The following is a 12,680-nucleotide window of genomic DNA, read 5'->3' as shown; positions in this document are numbered from 1 at the left end:
GGCAGGCCCGTCACGTGGCCAGAGCAAGCAGGGGAGGGAGCAGATGCCAGCCACTGGGCTCGCTGGTGGTCAGCGGAGAGGCTAGGACTGGCGTCCTGCCAAGGCCATCCTTTGGTGACCTCTGTGTAAGTCGAGGCCTGGCCCCTCTGAGCAGTGCTGGTTAGTGGCTGTGGACTGGCTCCTGCTTGCCAGCCTCTCTGTTTGTCCCTTGGCTGGGCAGACAGAGGTGAGTCATACCCGGGTCCTGCCTGAGCCCCTCTCCCTCCGCCTCGGGCGTGGGCTGCCTGCCAATCCAAAGTAAGCCATGTGTGGCCCGAGGGGTCAGGACCCGGGAGGCGGAGGAGCCCCAGGATGGGTGCTCTGCTGTGACACCCCTGAGCTCTGCAGGGTGGACCTGGTCCCGCTCCACAGCGTCAGAGGCCGAGTTCCAGGACTGGCTGGGCCTCCAGGGAGCCGCCTGGCCCTGTGCAAGTCCCTTCCTCTCCGACTCTCAGTTGCTTGTGCGCAAAATGGAGCAAACTGCTGTGCACGGCACCCCAACCTCCTCTACCCCCAGGCTGCCTGTCGATCCCACTCCCGGATCCTGGGCGCCAAGCCGCTCCTGTCTGAGCCTTAATCTGTTATCCATCTTTCCTTTCTGTCCTATAAACTAGCCCGTCTCCATTCAGTAACGCCCTCCCCCAAACCCTGGCCAGCAAGATTTCTGTTGCTTGCGACCCCAAAGCTCTGGGTGACAGGAGTGACCCAGCTGGGCACCACGCCCTGCCCCGCGTGGCCCGCCCACACAACTGCCAGGGGCAGCCTCGCCTCAAAGCCTGCAAAGTGCTTTATCTGCTTGTGGTGGTGGCCGGAGCCCACGCAGTCTCCCGAGCCAGGCAGAAGCGACACATGTTGGGCACAAGGACCCGATGGAGGAAGTGTGGCCTGGAAGCACCCTCCCAGTCTGAGCAGGCTCTTTCCAGAAGCAGGGCGTGGCCTCATGTGTCAGAGAGGCTGGGGAAGGCAAGGCAGGATGTGATTAATGCCGGCTGTGGGTGTGACAGCCCGCCAGCCCTCTGGCTCATTGTTAGAGCGGAACAAATGCAGCCCCCCGCCCGCGCCCCTGCCTGCTGCCCGCCCAGCCCTGCCCTGCGTCGAGTCTCCCTCCCCTCCCCTGGGGTGTACAAATCCACTGTGCCAGGCACTTAAAAATAGCATCCTACCCGAAACGTAGGCATGAGACGGAACTCCAGAAAAGGAGAAAGCCTCTCCTCTCTTGCCTGGGAGCACGTGGACTCTGAGCGAGCCGTGCCTGGCGCTGACAAGGGGCTTCTCTCCCAGCCTTCTGTTCCACGTGGGGAAGGGAAAGCCCCAGCCTAAAGCCAACGCGGCGAGTCAATGGGATGGCTGCGCGGGCATCACCCGTCCTATCCAGGGCCTGTGGGCACCCCGGCCGAGAAGGCGCTATCATCTCCGACCTTCCTCCCTAGAAGGTCACTGGAGGCTGGCTGTGACCTTGACCTCTCCATCCAGCTTCTGCCCTGTGGGGTCCGTGACCCGCTTCATTGCGTTTCCTGCCCTACGTCTTCTTTTGCAGCATCGTTGATAATAGCAAGAAGCCAGAAGGAGCTGAAACACCCTAGAGGTCGATTAAGTTAATTACGGCAGAGGCACCGAAGAGTGCCATGGGCCTTTACGAAGGCGGCTTCAGAACGCCATGCTTTCTGGAGTCTGATTCACTGTCATTTGTCACACGGATTGCCTATTTCATAAGCCCCCTTCAGGGGAGAAAAAGAGAAGTTAGCTGGCATGTTTCTTTGGACAATGATTCTAAAACACATCCCTATTTCAGAAACATCAAAGTGTGGGAAAATATGCAATATGGTAAAACGTAATGATTTGCAGGAAATGTTCTTGATACATTTTTAAGTTTAAAAGAAGTGGGCTAAGCAACATCACGCCGGTCTTGAGGAAAACTAGCACGCGTATACAGACGTACGCTGTGCTCATTCAGCAGGGATCTGAGCTCACGAAACACACACGTGGAAAACAGGCTGGAAGGACACCGAACAAGAGCTAGCGGGTGTGTCTCCGGGGACCGGGGCTCCGAGCGCTTTGGGTTTTCTTCCTTGACGTTTTCTGTGTTTTCCAATTCTCTGATTTCATAGTCAAGTGATTAAAATATCGGTGGCTCCTGCTTCCGCTCTCTTCCCGCGTCCAGACTCACCTGTGCTGAACACCCTACAGCGAGGACCCTTCCGGCTCTCACGACCGCCTGTGGTGATGGAATCCTTGCTGCTGCCATTTTGCAGGCTGGGAAACTGAGACTCAGACAGACTGGGCAATTTTCCTGAGGCCACACAGCCTTTACGCAGCGGAACCCGGATTCAAGCTCCGGCCGCACGATTCCAGAGCAGAGGCTCTTAAGCGTCCTCTGTGGACACGAACCTCCCCATGGGCCCTGCTTCTTGATGCCACAGGGCATCTAAGGACAGTGCCACCTCCGTGCTCGCCAGGAGGGGAAGCCTTGATGTGGAGCCCAGAGAGGGCCCCTCACGTGGCTACCCAACGTCTAGAGCTGGGGCTCCCAGCCCCTCTGGTCCTGAGCCACCTGCGTGTTTGTGACATGAAATGAGCACGACTGGGCTGAGAGGACCAGGACGGAGGCCACCAGCCCCTCCCCGGGCGGACAGAGGAAAGAGATGGACGCTCTGGCAAGCCCCCCTGCGCCCCCTTTGACGGTGTCTTCTCTCCTGCTGACAGGAGGCTCCAGCTTCCTCAAGGGAGAAATACTCCTGACATCATTTCTTCTTAGCTGGGCAGCCAAGGGAGCCGCTGGGAGCCCTCCAAGCGGGGGCCGGGGGAGCGTGTCCATCTGCTGGAACTCAGCGGAGAAACTTTTCTCCAGGAGACGCCGAGAAGCCCTTCCAAATCCCAGAAAGGCTGCTGGGGACACTGGTGGCCGGGAAGCCAGGGCAGAGCCCTGGGGAGAAGGACGGAGTCAGCAAATTCCAGCGTCGCTGGTACTGGGCATCGCCGCCAACTGCGGAGCTCCTCGAGGCGCCAGGCCGTGTATCCACGGCAGCAGGCGAGTGGGCAGGGCTGACCCATTGTCCAGGCCCGGAAAGCCGAGGCTCAGAGGCGTGAAGGGCAGCCTCACAGCCAGAACGCGGCCTGAGCTCCCAAAGCTGCTCTCCCAACTCTAGGGCGTCCCTCGGACCTCAGGCTCCTGTGGGGATGCCGCGGAAGCCACAGCCTCTGCTTTGAAAACCGCGCACGGGCTTTTCATGCAAAGCGTGGGGGGTAAATTTAGGGAGGTCAAGTTCTCCGTGAAGACCTTTGATAAGAGTCTCTGTCGACTGTCTAAACACCTTCACTTCCACCCTGCATCCCTGGGCCGCCAGCACGGTCTTCAGGGGAAGGGGAGGGAAGGGTGCTGACCTCCACCCCCCACCGCAGCCTCGGAGAGAAGGCCCCGGGCCGTGTTTTCCTTGTAGCGGCCCTGTGCGCGCGGGACCAGGGCTCTGTGCGTGGTGGGGGAGCCACACTTGTCCCGCAGCAGTTCCGGCTGGTGGGAGCCCCGGTCCCACCCCCGTTTTTAAACTCGTAAGACTTGTGTCCGACTGGGGCCTCCAGGACAGTGAGATAAGAATGTGTGTTGCCTGAAGCCCCCGAGTTTGGGGGCATTTGTCACAGCAGCCCCAGGAAGCTAAGGCGCCCGCCCAGAAGCAAACATTTGATGTTTTCCCTGTTTCCCTGCACAAAGCAAGAGCAAGCGCACAGCCTCGGGAGCCTGTCCCCAAAGGAAAATTTAAGCTCTCCTTTCAGAGAATGCCAAGATGTCAGGTGACCTGCAGGAGATTAATTCGCTCCATCCAAGCTGCCACGACTACACCCCAACAGCTGGGAGCAGCCGCCGCTGGTCATGGGTGCCGGCCGCACACACGCTGCCACACCCACGGTCCCAGAGCCACACAGCAACCCCTCACACAGACTGGAAAAGTGAGGTGCAGGCCTACGGAGGGGCGCGCCTGGGGCCACACAGTCAAGAACCCAGGCCCCCAAGTCCCTGGGCTCCCCCGGCTCGCTCTCATTTCCGACACAGCCAGCTGTTAATGAAACCAGACAGGATGAAGGGGGCGCCGGCACAATCACCGCGGAACGGAGGCGGCGCACAGGCTGGTGTCCGTGCGCCGTGTGTGCCACGTGAGACGGAGGGTGAGAAGGTTGTCGGGGAGGCGTGGCCCCACTTATCTGTGGCGACGGCAGGCGATGGGTCAGTCCGTCCAGGGGTGCTCCCGTCCCACTACCGACAGCCCCTCGAAGCTCATCTCTCAGCCCGCTTCCCGGAGAGGCTGACGGGACTTGGAAGGGACACATCCCTTCCCTCGCTCCCGGAGAACTAGCCGCGGGGTGGACGGGAAGGGAGAAGGTGCAGCCAGGGGCTGTAGTCCGCCCGGTGACATGAGACTCACCTCCAGGTGACACGGTGACACGGACTTGACCTCCAGGCAATGCTGGAATCTGGGCTACTTATATCTGCCCAGCTGTGAAATTACCGATTATGGAGCACGTACCTGATCACAGGCTGGCTTTAGTGGAGAGCGATGGCCACCACGTTTATGATAAAGGGTGACAGCCCCACGCTCACCTCATGTAATGAGGCAGCGTGGTCCCCTAACGGGGGTCGGACAGATCTCAGTTAGAAACCTGGCACCAGTGTGTACCACGGGTGGCCTGAGCCTCACTGTCCTCATCTGCAAAGAGACCCCCGATTTTGCTCTGCCTCCCACACACTGCACACCCATGGGCTCCAGCAGAGGCAGCTCCAGCCCCAGAAGGCATATCTTGATTGATCAAGGCCCGTCACAGTGACTCCAGGCCTCTCGTCTGCGGTGAGTTTCAGGGGATATATAACAACCTAGCCAATGAGCAGAGGGGCTTCATGAAAGACCCTCCCCCCCCCTTAAAATGGATACACAAAGAAAGATAATCTTTCTCCTTCTGCTGGAAGCTGGATGTGATGCCTGGAACAGCTGCAGCCACTTGTGAACCTGAGGAGAACCAACCCAGGGTCCAGGCTGACGCCCTGGGGGGTGCAACGTGTAGACAGAAAGAGGCTGGGTCCTCAGCAGTGTCCATGAGACAGTGCACGAACCGATTCTGGACCCTTTATATCTCAGTGCTTTTTGAGCTGCTAGCTAGCAGGTTACACGGATAACGTGACATGTAATGTCAGAAGGATGGATGGATAGCAAAGAGAACACCTTACCGTGAAATGTTATCATACATTTAACACAGAAAACTTGGCCAAAAGTAGTTGATCAAAAATCTGAAGACGTTGCGAATTGTACTATTTTCTATGTTTGCAATCAGCCTCCGAAGGCGGGTTGCTAAGTGGACTGGCCGGGTGACCCCTGCTGACCCCTTTAACTCTTGTTTCGTCTGCTAATGATGTTGTTAACCTCACATGACCACCCAATTCTCTTCCAGGTCAAGTCTTTCCCGTCCTGGGATTCATGCCTGTTATAAAGAAATATTAACAATATTTTGGGGAAAATTCCACTCTGCAAGCAGTCGGTCAGGAACACAATTATACAGAACAAATCATCACAGACAGACAAGATGCCACACTAACCAGAGAAATGAGCGTGGTCCCACAATCTTTACAGAGGAAAAGGGAGAGCTCTGGAAGCAGCATTGCAAACACTTATTTGGGAAATCAGAACGACCCTCAGCAAATACTTAATAAGTGCCTTCTGTATACAAGGCATCCATCTAGAGGTGGAAACCCAAAGTGACAAAAACATATCAGACCGGGTCCCTATTCTCAGGGAGCTTATAATTTAATCGAGGCGCCCATAGATGTGTGCCGACAGGACTGAGCTTCCCTTGGGACACGCTGGCACGGCCTTACCGTATTTTACTGCCAGGGATGGTTCTGATAGTTCCGTACAGACGTCCGTGTGGAATGCTGTCCCTGCATAAGAAAGAGTATGTCTCAGCGCCAAGGAGCCAACGCGTGGAAAGAATCACATGTATGACATGCGGGCCAGTGGTTTCAAAAAACGTCAGCTTCAGCCCCTCTGGAAAACAGTGTGGAGGTTCCTCAAAAAGTTAACAACAGAACTCCCCTAGGACCCAGCACTAGCACTGCTAGGGATTTACCCGAGGGACACAGGAGTGCTGATGCGCAGGGGCACATGGACCCCAATGTTCACAGCAGCACTCTCAACAAGAGCCAAAGCATGGAAAGAGCCTAAGTGTCCATCAACAGAATCAAGAAGATGTGGTTTATCTACACGATGGAATACTCCATGGCAATGAGGAAGAATGAAATCTGGCCATTCATAGCAATGTGGATGGGAGTGGAGGGTGTTATGCTGAGCGAAATAAGTCAGGCAGAGAAGGACAGATACCGTATGTTTTCACTTACAACTGGGACAGGAGAAACTTAACAGAGGACCATGTGGGAGGGGGAGGGGAATAAAATAGCTGGGGAGAGGAAGGGAGGCAAACCACAAGAGATTCTTAAATACCGAGAGCAAACTGAGGGTTATGAGGGTGGGGGAGAGGGGAAGGGGGGGTGATGGGCATGGAGGAGGGCACTTGTGGGGATGAGCACTGGGGGTTATACGGAAACCAACTTGACGATAAACAAAAACAAAGTCAGCTTCAGAAACCAGTCTTCAGATCTGAAGCTGAGGTCAAACACACATTACACATACAGGCACACATACCTGCACACCAGAGCCACGTGGTTAACACGTGGGGCCAGGCCTCGACTCGGCCAGGAAACCTCCAGGGCGACCATGTCACACCGCGACAGGACGCGGGGTCTTTCCCTGCTGGCTGTGTGCAGAGGGCAGGCGGCCTCTCTGAACCACAGTCTCTTCATCTGTGAAAGGAGAACCGAGGGAAATAATGTGAAGCACCCAGCGTCCGGCAGGCCTCCACAAGGTTGAGCTCCGGGACCCCAAGGTCACCTGAGCCATGGTGAAGAGACGCCCTACGATGGCCTTCCTCACCCACAGGGTTGTCCTCTTTAGCCAGCCTCCACTGTCAGCCATTCCCGAGGGGACAGGGCCCTGCTCCCTCAGCGTCCGCGCTCCTTCCTCGAGGCTCAAGCGCCTCCTTTGCCAGGTGAGGATAATGATCTATTATTGATCTCAAAGGCATGTCACGAGGGTTAAATGAGGCATGAAAGTGCTTTGTCCCCTGGCACTTCTTTCTGCCGTCCCTGCTTTGGGTGCCAAAACCTTTAGCTTGGCTGGGCTTGGCAGGCGGCACTGTGAGCTCCCGGCCTCAAGGCCTAGCTCTGTCACTTGCTAGCTGTCTGTCCTTTAAAAGTGACCTGCCATTCTGTGCCCTGTGCACAGCACCCACCGGGTAACGGACCAGAGCTGTGACAACATACTGCCATTTTTGTTCTCCGACGCGGAAACAGTTTGGGCCAACCTGGGGGTTGTCTGAGCTGTAGACACACATGCACACACCAAGGTCAAGGGTACTCATTTGGCTTCCAGAGCTTGTTTGCAGCCCAGGTGACGTGGACACGGCTCACCCCGGCCAGTGTCGGTTCCATTGTTTACAGCAGTGCATCTGTTGCGGGGCTCGTATCTGCCACAGAACACAGGTGGCAGATGCTCCTACAGATGCTGGCAGCCACCATGTCCGAGCCCCTGCTAAGCAGTATCTCATTTAATTCTCCAGCCAGCCGCCTTTTCATGTAGGCGCTTTTTACCTCCATTTTGCAGAGGAAGGAGGGGACACAGGGCAAGCTGGGGGTGAGAGCCAGGGTTAGAATCTGCTCACTCTGACTTCTGGAGCGCCTGCCCTTGACCTCTCTGGTCCATCGGAGTGGAGGTGGGTCTGGGAAGGGCTTCTGTGGTCAAACCATAGTCCGCCTAGGAACGTATTCAGCAGCGGGCTGCAGAGAGCCCAACGAACTTGAACGAACGTGGATTATTTTTCAAGCCAGAAGCTGGGTAGAGCAGCTGGGTGGAGCCAGAGACAAGCTCTGGGTGAGTCTCCTTCGTGTGTGTCGTCACAAGGGAACAAGACCCCTCCAATGGCGTGGCGGCGCTGTGATCAGGAAAGTTCTGATGGGGGAGGGGGCGTGCGCAGAGGCTCACCTGACACGTTTCCCTCCTGTTAGAGAAGTCGGTCTCCAGAAACTCCTCATCAGGCTTTTACTCGAGTCTTACTGGCCCGAACTGGATCACTGGGTAATTCCTGGATACAAGAGAAGCCAGGCATGGGAAAGCGTTGTTTTCCAACCTTTCCAGACGGTGGGAAGGGCTGGGAAGGGCTTTCAGTAGATCACCAGCCATGCTGCACATTCACTAAGTGTCTGNGCGGGGCGGGGGAGGGGGGGGTAGCTTAAAACAGCAGAAACTTGTTCTCGCACAGCTCTAGAGGCCTGAAGCCCAAGGTCAAGGTGTTGCAGGGCGCCGCTCCCTCCGAAGTCTCAGGGAGGGGGGGAGGGTCGTTCCTGCCTACCCCAGCTCCAGGGGCCCTCGGGCATCCCCCAGTCTCTGCCTCTAGCCTCACGTGGCCTCTCCTGCGTGTCTCCTCTTAGAAGGGCACCAGTCCTCAGGTTAGGACCCACCCTAACGCCCTCATCTCAACCTGATTACATCTGCAAAGACACGATTTCCAAATAAGGTCACATTCACAGGTACTGGGCGTTAGAGCTCCCAGACGGGCTTCTGGGGGACAAAGCCTGCCAGAGACAAAATGGCTTTCAAGCCCCTGAACTGCCCTGCTCAGCATGGACCTTCCCCCCACCTGAAACCTAGCACTCGCCATCCATGTGGCCTCTCAATGCTCAGGACTCCTGGGGTTACCTTTCCAGGCAAGGCTCCGCTCCGGTAGCAGGCACCTGTGGCCGGGGGCGGGGGAACCACAGCGGGGAGGGGGTGCCTATGTGGCCAGAGCAGCGCGGGCTCCGTCTCCAGTCCCAACTTTTGTGACAGGATGAGGAAATGGCATTTGGAAAAGCTGCCCTGGGTCGTGCAGCTTAGCAACATGAGGGTGGGGTGAGGTACGATAGGCGTTACACCTGACGGTCGTAACCACCCAACTGCTGACGTTTATTGAGCACCTGCTACAAGCCACAGGTTTCACGCCCACCGCCTCCAAGTCTATGAGTAGGTGCTCCTGGGAGGGGAAGTGACTTGCCCAAAGCTGGGTGCACCTAGAGCAAAAAAACTGCTGCTTGGTTTTTTTTTGGGGGGGGCAGGATGCGATTTTCTGGGATGTTACCCCAAAGGGGGAATTAATATGTTAATTATGTTAAATACCAAGATTCCTCCTGGTCCTAAGAACCCGTGAAACACCAGGATAAGACGTGGTTAGACCCACCCAGCTCCCTCGTCTTCAGTAACTGCTTAAACACAAGAAGAGGGGACATGTGTCTGATTTCCATCAACCTCTGAAGCCACCAAGGACACCCCAAGCCCCGTCTGTTTGGTGCCTCTATGTCTTCGAGGCCTGACATTCTCCTGGGTGGGTGGGAGGACGCAGCAGGAGGGAGGGTGGGACTGTCCCACATCTCCATTGTCCTTCCCCACTCGTAGCGCCGCCCCCAGACCTTCCCTAAGAGCAGGTTAATTTGTCCTGCTGTAGAACTAGTTACCACAAACTTAGAGCTTAAAACAGTATCCATGTGACATCTGGCAGCTCCACAGGCCAGAAATCTGAACAGACTCATCTGGAATCTCTGCTCAGGGTCTTACCAGCAGAAATCAAGGTGTTGGTGGCTGGGTTCTTGTCTGTGGCAGAATCTACTTTCTGGAGGCCATAGGTCTGAGGTCCCTATGTCCTACTGGGGTTATGTCCAAAGGACCACTCTTTGCTTCCTTTGCATGTGGCCCTGTCTGTTTTATAAGCAGCAATGATACCATATGTCTTCCTGACCCTTCTAATGCCGCTGATACCCCTTCTGCCAGCAGCCAGAGAAAGCTCTCTACTTTTAAGCCTCACCTGATCAGGCCAGGCCCACCCAGACAATCTCTGTGTGTCAAGGTCACCTGACTTGGGACTTCACATCTGCAAAATCTCTTCACTTAGATTAGTGTTTAGATAATCCCAGGGACTGGGAATTCCGCCTACCCGGGAGGTCTTACAGGCAGATTAGCTGAAAGACAGCCCCTTCCCATCTCTAGGCAGGGGAGACACCACCTTCCTCCTTCTCTGGTATGAAATGGGCCTTCCTTCAGCACAGAGGAATTTGTAGAAATTCACCTCTTACTCTGAAGGAAAAAACCTAACAGAGGTCAGGCCTCCAAGGGGAAGCCCTAATATTCATCTTGAACAAACTTGTCATCTACGAGCTGTGGGGCACACCACCTACGGCACAGGTCATCTTTTCAAAACTGATTCTCAGAATGAAGTGTGATGAGCTTCCCATACAGAGACTCTTTATTGCTAGGGGTGGACGACCCCAGTAGCAGCATCGGGGAGCCAAGCTCTCAGCACGCGGGCTGCGGGGCTCTGGACAGCTCTGCTCTTCCCTCACTGTACTGGGTTGAGTGGCGTCCCCCCCCGCCCCAAATTCATGTCTACCTGGCACCTATGAACGCAGCACTATTTGGAAACAGGATCTTTGCAGATGTAATCAAATGAGGTCACGCTGGATCGGGTGGGCCTTGAAGCCAATGCCTGGGGTCCTTGTGAGAGGAGGGACAATTGTACACAGAGATAAGAAGGCAGGCACGTGAAGACGGAGGCAGAGGCTGGAGTGATGTGGCTACAAGCCAAGGAGCACCAAGGATTGCGAGCAGTGACCAGAAGCTGGGAAAGAGGTCTGGGATACAGTCTTCACCAGAGCTTTCAGAAGGAGCCTACCTTGCCCTCACTGACCCCTCGCTTCCAAACTTCTAGTCTCCAGAGCGGTGAGAGGATAAATTTGCTGTAGTTTTAAGCCATGGAGTTTGTGATAATTTATCTACGGCAGCCATAGGAAACTAACACCCACTGTGTGTGTGTGTGTGTGTGTGCACGCTCTTTAAATCTAATCCCTGATTGCCTACAAACCTCACCCTGTTTTAGTATACCATCTACCTTCACTCATTTACTTTCTGCCTGACTCCTTAAAGCATTTTAATTTGCAACCCCTGGTGTAATTGATATATTTAATAAAACTGCGTTTCAAAAGTAAATACCTCATACTATGCATAAGAATGAACTCCTAATGGATCACAGACCTGAGCATGAAAAAAAAAATGAAACCATTTTTGTAATAAAAGAGAACACAGGTTAATTTCTTTATAACCTGGGTGTAGGGAGGGGTCTTCTAACCACCACTTAAAATCCAGATGCAAGAAATGATCACAAAAACACACTTTTTTCAAGGTAAAAACACAATAAATGAAGTCAAAGACAACCAACAAACGGGGACAGAATATTTTCAACAGAAATCACAGATCAAGGGCTTTTAGCTATAATATATAAAGAAGTCTTAGGAGTTGACGGAAACAAAGACCCAAAACCTGATAGAAAAATGTGCGGAAACCATGAACAGGCAATTCATTATTTAAAAAAAAGTTACAAAAATGCCGTCCACATCTGTTCTCCAATCCTGCCAGGAACTCCAAGGCCCCTGCTATAACTTCATAAAGCTGTTTCTGCTCAAGGCAGACATAGTAGACTCTCCTCTCACTGCAGCACGGGCCGTTTCCAGATGTCAACCCACCTTGAAGCATGAAGACTTCCTGGACTCCACACAATGTCTCCAAAAACTATTTACACAGACTGTGGAGACAGCTTTAAAAGAGGAGTTTACGTGTCTATCTTCAAGCAATCACAGTTTTGTCACAACAGGAGCTTTGCTTTCTGGGGAGGCCACCTTAAAGGAGGGAGCTTTGCTGGGCTGGGTGAGCACTGGTGTGTGTTTAAAAAGAATCCTCCCATATTTCAGAGTGACACCTTGTCACCCAGACAATACGTCATCTGCCTGTGGAATGTGTTTTTCACCCAGACTTGAGTCTGGGTGTGCTCTGTGTGTCGAAACTTCAAGCCAGGTGGTGAAGCCTTGATGGGGATGGCACTGGGAAGCCATCCAGCTCCTCCACGTGAGCCCTGCTCGTGCTTCTGAGAAACACACGGGCACCTGGGGGAGGCCGGTCAGGTTTCAGCCTGGTGCAAGGTCCACGGGAAGCAGAACTGCCTTCCGAAGCTCAGCCAGCAGAGCAGAAACAATCTGAATGCCCAGCCATAGGGGATTAGCAGAAAATCTTGTGGTGCGCCCCTGCAACAGGATTCCGCGCTGCCCTTGAAAATGGGGACTCAAAAGAGAGTCCGTGGCATGCGAAGACATCTGGGGTATGTTGTTAAGTGGAGAAAAGAGACAGCAAGATGTGGAGAAGAGCTCTATTTTTGTGGAGAGTAGACCGCTCCTGTAAAAATAGGTGTGCATAAATACATACGAAAACAACAGCGTCTTGGAAGATATATTTTAAAATGTTGATGTTGGTTATGACCGAGAAGTGAGATTATTTGTGACTTTTATATCATTTTCTAGGGAGCTATAACCTCTGTACAAGGAGCATGCGTTACTTTCTAACCAGGCAAAACAATAACACATGTGTATATTATTGATTACTTCTATATATAAAATCTGTAACTTGCTTTAATAGTTCAGAAGAATAACGTACGTATGCCAGGGCAGAGGGGGGGTGGAAAGAGATGAACTAGGA

General features: G+C 54.1%; 1 long non-coding RNA gene across 1 annotated transcript; it reads right to left on the bottom strand.

Moving 5' to 3' along the window:
• Positions 1–5,294: 5,294 nt before the first annotated feature.
• Positions 5,295–8,161, bottom strand: LOC144223387 (uncharacterized). Its single transcript, XR_013332675.1, has 4 exons — positions 8,115–8,161; positions 6,720–6,877; positions 5,897–5,959; positions 5,295–5,502 (listed from the first exon to the last, which is right to left on the bottom strand). It is a non-coding gene; the product is annotated as an uncharacterized LOC144223387 (long non-coding RNA).
• Positions 8,162–12,680: the final 4,519 nt, after the last annotated feature.

The sequence above is a fragment of the Crocuta crocuta genome, unplaced genomic scaffold, assembly GCF_008692635.1.
Source record: "Crocuta crocuta isolate KB4526 unplaced genomic scaffold, BGI_CrCroc_1.0 scaffold61, whole genome shotgun sequence".
Taxonomy (NCBI): domain Eukaryota; kingdom Metazoa; phylum Chordata; class Mammalia; order Carnivora; family Hyaenidae; genus Crocuta; species Crocuta crocuta.
The sequence above is the reverse complement of the archived record's forward strand: the minus strand, read 5'-3'. Positions and strand labels throughout refer to the sequence as shown.